Source organism: Budorcas taxicolor, chromosome 10 (genome assembly GCF_023091745.1).
Source record: "Budorcas taxicolor isolate Tak-1 chromosome 10, Takin1.1, whole genome shotgun sequence".
In the NCBI taxonomy this organism is placed as follows: domain Eukaryota; kingdom Metazoa; phylum Chordata; class Mammalia; order Artiodactyla; family Bovidae; genus Budorcas; species Budorcas taxicolor.
The window spans coordinates 42,954,069-42,961,210 of record NC_068919.1 but is presented as its reverse complement, the minus strand read 5'-3'; positions in this window follow the sequence as shown (position 1 = coordinate 42,961,210).

Here is a 7,142-nt window from a genome sequence, read left to right as displayed (position 1 = left end):
TCATCTTCTGCCACCCTTTTCTCATTTTGCCTTCAGTCTTTCCCAGCATCAGGGTCTTTTCCAATGAGTTGGCTCGTCATATCAGGTGGCCAAAGTGTTGGAGCTTCAGCTTTAGCATCAGTACTTCCAATGAATAATTAGGGTGGATCTCCTTTAGGACTGACTGATTTGATCTCCCTGCAGTCCAAGGGCCTCTCAAGAGTCTTCTCCAGCACTACAATTCGAAAGCATCAGTTCTTCGGTGCTCAGCCTTTTCTGTGGTCCAACTCTCACAACCATACATGACTTTTGGAAAGAACATAGCTTTGACTACACAGACCTTTGTTAGCAAAGTGATGTCTTTGCTTTTTAATATGCTATTTAGGTTTGTCCCAGCTTTCTTTCCAAGAAGCAAGCGTCTTCTAATTTCATTGCATAAACACTGTCCACAGTGATTTTTGAACCCAAGAAAAGAGAATCTGTCACTGCGTCCACTTTCTCCCCTTCTATTTGCCATGAAGTGATGGGACTGGATGCCATGATCTCTGTTTTTTGAATGCTGAGTTTTAAACCAGCTTTTTCACTCTCCTCTTTCACCCTCATCAAGAGGCTCTTTAGTTGCTTTTCACTTTCTGCCATGAGAGTGGTGTCATCTGCATATCTCAGGTTGTTAATATTTCTCCTGACATCTTTATGAATACCCAAGTTTCAAATTACTTGTTAATTTCCCTACTCAAACTTTAAACCCACATTATTTTAAGCTTCTTACTTCCTGATAAGCCCATTAATTACAAAGTTACTTCATTTCTTTTCAAGAATCAGGAAGCTCACACGTGGTATGCACATTCAAAACTGATTTTCAGTTTTAGGAAACTACTGGATATAGCCTTTAAAACTGTGTCACCTTGGAATAAAAGTATGGACTTTACTTCAATATAATGTATCAGTTGGTTTGTCAGTTGTGATGAAGATCTCATAGTCTTACCAGAGGTTAACAACAGGGAAAGTGGGTACCATGGGTACAGAGGAACACTGTCCCATATATCTAAAATGCACTGTCCCGTATATCTAAAAGCATTCTAAAGTTAAAAAGTTTATTTAAAAAACCCTAGGTCACCAGAAATTTCCTCCTCATACAACAGGTATAGTCTCACTTTGAATGAAGTCAAAGGAAGATCCTTAATTCTGAGACTGTCACCCTAAAAAAAGTTAGGTGGTAATTTGATAAGAAAATGACTATAATGTCAGCATGGTTAGTAGGCATATTTCAACAGTCAAAAAGGCATCTTTATTACCTAACAAAAATAAGGCAAATAGTATCTTGAAAAGCTGGGTGGCAGACAGCCCTGTCTTTTAATTTAATCACTACATATTCATGAAACTCAAATTATATACACAGCATTGTGGTATTTACTTGGCATAAAGCAGAACACACAAACAATGGAAGATGTGCCCCCTACTCCCACGAATTCACCATCAAGTTAGGGATATAACAGGGCCAGGACGCTTAGGATGATGATATTATGTCCCTCCTTCCCATGAGCACACAGACTCAGATGGACACTTCCGGGAAGACATAACAGATGACAGCATTAGGTGTATGAATACTGTGGCTAACATCACTTTGGAATAAAAAGTACATAGTCTTTTACTCAATGTTCTCCTAAAAGTGATATCAAAATGGCTTTGTTGTTGTTGTTCATTTATTCATTCATTCATTCAGCATATACAGCTACTATGTGCCAGGTGTTGTTGTAAGTGCTGAATACACAGCAATGAATAGAACAAATATTCAACTCTAATGGAGACAGACAATATATAATGTAGATAGTGACATGCACTGTGAAGGAAAATAAATTCAGAGTAGGTGAGAGAGCTGATGAAGATACTGTGGTCATGTGGATGCTATTTCATACAGGGTACTCAGGGGAAGCATTTCTGATATTTGAGCAGATTTAAGAATTAAGAGAGCGATATAATTTATTTCCTTTCTTCTTTCCTTCTTTCTTTTCTTCCTTCCTTCCCTCTCTCCCTTCTTCCCGCCATCCAACCCAGGGAAATTTTTTCCAAATAGAGGGGACAATAAGTGCCAAGGCTCACTGACGCTTCAGAAAAGGTAAAATAACAGTAAAAACTATAGCTAACATTGACTACATACTTGTCGTGTTGACTTAGTTGCTAAGTCATGTTTGACTCTTTTCTGCCCCATGGACTATAGCCCTGTAGGCTCCTCTGTCCATGGGATTTCCTAGGCAAGAATACTGGAATGGGTTGCCGTTTCCTTCTTCAGGGGATCTTCCCGACTCAGGGATTAAACCTGCCTCTTCTGTATCAGCAGGTAGATTCTCTACCACTGAGCTAAATGCTGATGTTAAGTATTCATGGTACATTGAAGAAAACCGAGAGCTCTTTGCCGTGCTTCCAGTGAAGAGGTAGATAGGATCTATTTCCCTCTTCTCTTGAATCTGAGCTGGCCCTCTGACTAGCTCATGCTCAAAGTTCTGCCTCAGTAGTGGATAACTCAGAAGCTTGTAGTTGTTCTTACTATTTTTTGGTCTAGCTCCTCTATTCAGATCTTCTTAGAGCAGGATCACTAGTCTGTGAGAGTGTGAGTGTGTGTGTGTGTGTGTGTATGTTTAATTTTCAATGGCAGGTACATAAGTATACACTAATTAAAAGTGGCTTGACTGGTTTACTGCACACATGTCCTTGGACAAGGAAGATTATACAGCAGGGGTTCTTAACCTTGGCACTATTGACATTATGGGGCCAAATACTCTGTGTCGTCAGGGGCTGTCCTGTGCACTGCAGGATGTTCAATGTTCATCTCTGATCTCTGCCCACTAGATACAGGGAGAATCCCCCTCAACTCCCAGTAGTGACAACCCAAAATATCACCGGACATTGCCAAATATCAACTTGGGGGCAAAATTACCCATTGCTGAGAACCAATCGTTGAGAACAAGTTTCCTTATAGAGTCACAACAGGCTGTTCTTACCATCCAGTTAATTTTTAAGCAGTGAAAGAAAAATGTTAGTCAGTCATGTCTGACTCTTTTGTGACCCCATGGACTGTAGCCCACCAGGTTCCTCTGTCCATGGGATTTCCCAGGCAAGAATACTGGAGTGGGCTGCCATTCCCTACTTCAGGGGATCTTCCCAACCCAGGGATCAAACCCAGATCTCCCGCGTTGCAGGCAGTTCTTTGCCAGTTGAGCCACCAGGGAATCAAACTCCTACCAAACATACATTTGCCAACTAAATGTCAGCAACTTAGTTTCAAGCTTAGAAATCTGGCTTTAACCTTAAAGTTAAATTTTTCAGCAGCCACTAGCTTCATAACAGTTTTGAAATTTAGCCTTCTTGAAACTTCCAAGTTTTAATGCAGTGTATTGCCAAACTTCTCATGTAAGTAGAAGTTATTACCAGGTACTTGTTGTTGGAAAGTCCTATAGTTTAATCCCAGTACCTAGAAATATAAAAACTGACCTGGAAATAAATGATACCTGATTATCAATTTGTCTGTACACTCTGTATTATGAGGACTTCTTAAGTAAGGTCATTTGCTTCTAAGAGTCATTCTGGAATCACAGAGTTCTTTTCCTCACTTAATTTGAAGAGTAAGTAAACTGAACATTTTCTACTTCATGCCCTCTTTTGCAATTACTGCTTTATCTAAAAAAGAAAGTAGCTGATATTTATCAACTATCCAGAGCCAAACCCTCTAGAAAGAATATCAGATACTCTGATGCTGTCTCTTTCCCACCACTGTTTTGGCAGATAAATGCTGCTGCTGCTGCTAAGTCACTTCAGTTGTGTCCGACTCTGTGCGACCCCATAGACGGCAGCCCACCAGGCTCCCCCATCCCTGGGATTCTCCAGGCAAGAACAGTGGAGTGGGTTGCCATTTCCTTCTCCAATGCATGAAAGTAAAAAGTGACAGAGAAGTCACTCAGCCATGCCCAACTCTTAGCGACCCTATGGACTGCAGCCTACCAGGCTCCTCCATCCATGGGATTCTCCAGGCAAGAGTACTGGAGTGGGGTGCCATTGCCTTCTCCTCCCATATGACTGAGCCTCAAATGTTTAGAGACAATATGGGCAGAATACTGATTAAGGAGATAGACCAATCAGTCAAACCTAAATCCTATCTAGAATCTACAATATGAGCTATATGACCTTGGGCAAGGAACCTAATCTGTCAGCCTGACTCTTCATCAGTAAAATATGTACTACTGGCCTGCTTGGATTATTGGTCAGATTAAACAACATAATGAATATAAAGCACTAGATATCAGCTTGTTGGGGGGATACTCACTAAAATAACAGCCATGAGTTGCCAGCTCATGAGAAGATATGTCTACAAATGACTGACAAAAATACATATCACCTAGAGAGCTAAAATTTAGAGCCAAATGCAGCATCAGGGCTAAACTTTGGAATGTCTACTTTGGGGTGGGGAAGTTAAGTGTATTGTTGGTTGTAAATGGGACAGCTGCATTATATAAGGTGATAACTCCTTTGAAATTTAATATATTGAAAAAGAAAATGTACGTATCTGTGTATAAGTTCACATGTGTGCTGGCTGACCAAAGGACAGGATGTAAAAAACATCTGTTTCCATCTGTTTGGTACCGTCTCTCGACTGGGGAGTACCCCTCTTCCATCCCAGATATTTCCAGCGGGAGAGTGAAGAGATGATATAGGCAGGGATGTGACTCCAGGCTGGTCTAACAGACGGCATCCCTCTTCAGTCACAGAGCCTGGTCTAAAGGGTGAGCATGTAACCTAAGCAAGACCAGAATTCCTCCATGAAATCGGTAATACACATGGAGAAGGCTGCACCTCCTTCTGGATTGCTGTTTGTGAGAATGATATGACCCTAGAGCTGCTGGCAATCATCTTTATGTGGTAAGAACTTTCCTGAAGAAGAAAGGCATCACAGAGGAAAGAGCAGCTCAGAAAGCATTCTGATTACATCATTTGAACTTCTATGTCTAGCTATGTCTGAAGCCACAAACTATCCCAAGGAATTCCCATATGTAAAGCTAATAAACTATCCTTTCTCTTCAGCTAATTTTGCCCCCTTGCAACTAAATGAGTCCTTTATAATACAGTCCATTCAATCAAGCTGACTTACTGCTTGATATATTCATTCATTAATTCACTGAATGCCTACTATCACTGGTTACTTGTACCAATATTTACTTGAAAAAGACATTGCCCTAAGTTTTAAAGTTTTTCTCGATTCTAAAACAAAGGAGAATATTCACCATTAATAGAGAAGACAAAAGGCGGAAAAATAGATCTGAATAAATGAAAAGGTTAGGTGACTGAGTTGCTGTTCAGATACTACCACTCTCTAAGAGCACTACATAGAGCAAGTGCTTTATGGGTATAATGCACACATTGCTTTAAGGCAAACCGAGTATACAGGACAATTAATTCATAATAATAATTTTCAGCAACAAAAGAATATCTCAGCTTGAATACTAACTTGTGGGTGAATAGTTCTCTCTTATTAAAGACCACTATGTGTTTTTAAAGAACCTCTTGATGAAAGTGAAAGAGGACGGTGAAAAAGCTGGCTTAAAACTCAACATTCAAAAAAATAAGATCATGGCATCTGGTCCCATCACTTCAAGGGGAATAGATGGAGAAACAGTGGAAACAGGGTCAGACTTTATTTTCTTGGGCTCCAAAATCACTGCAGTTGGTGACTGCAGCCATGAAATTAAAAGACATTTGCTCCTTGGAAGAAAAGCTGTGACCAGCCTAGATAGCATATTAAAAAGCAGAGACATTACTTTGCTAACAAAGGTCCATCTAGTCAAAGCTATGATTTTTCCAGCAGTCATGTATGGATGTGAGAGTTGGATCATAAAGAAAGCTGAGCGCCAAAGAATTGATGCTTTTGAACTGTGGTGTTGGAGCCTCTTGAGAGTCCTTTGGACTGCAAGAAAATCCAACCAGTCAATACTAAAGGAAATCAACCCTTAATATTCATTGGAAGGACTGATGCTGAAGCCGAAGGCTTTGGCCACCTGATGCAAAGAACTGACTCACTGGAAAAGACCTTAATGCTGGGAAAGATTGAAGACAGGAGGAGAAGGGGATGACAGAGGACGAGATGGTTAGATGACATCATCAGATCAATGGACCTGAGTTTTGGCAAGCTCTGGGAGATGGTGAAGGACAGGGAAGTCTTGCTTTCTGCAGTCCATGGGGTCGCAAAGAGAAGGAGATGATGTAGAGACCGAACAACAAAAACAACACACCATATAAGTAGCTGTGTATGAAATGTAGTCATTGTAATATACAGTTATTTTATACAAAGTGTGAAAATATGTAAACACATGCATGTATCTATTTTAAATATGTAAGTATACATATTTCTTGTTTAGTCACTAAGTTGTATTCAACTTTTTGTGACCCCATGCACTGTACCCTGCGAGGCTCCTCTGTCCATGGGACTTTCTCAGGCAAGAATACCAGAGTGGGTTGCCATTTCCTTCTTCAGGGGATCTTCCCGATCCAGAATCAAACCCATATCTTTTGCTTCTCCTGCTTGGCAGGCTGATTCTTTACCACTGAGCCACCTGGGAAACCATATTATTTTTATATAAATAGCGTGTGTATGTAAATATGTATGTATAATACAAGCAATAACTACACTTGAAAATATTTATTGAATCAATGGAAAGTTTAGGTTAGGAAAGAAGCAATATAATGTGCTGCTTAAGCTTGGCCCATGGAGCCTGACTGCTCCAATTTGGATGCCAGCCCTGACACCTGCCACCGCCCCTGGGCAAGACTCTTTACTTCCTCATGTCAATTTTTCTCACTTCTGAAATGGAACTGTTGTGGACATTATTAACTGGGTTACTCCTTTACTATGAGGTAACATCCTGATTTCCTATTACAGAAAACAAGTGGAATAATTGCTTTTTGGTAATGTGTGTTGGTCATTATCTATTCTGTCATTAATCATATCTTGAGTTCTACAAAAAAATCAGTATTTCTCTCCTATTAGTAGCTAATAGATTATTTCATTTTTGTATTTAACCAATGAGATTTGCTGTATCTTGGGGCTGGGAATGGAAAAGAACCTTCCAATTGAAGTAGATGTGAATTGGTGCCAAGTACCACTCATCATACTTTAC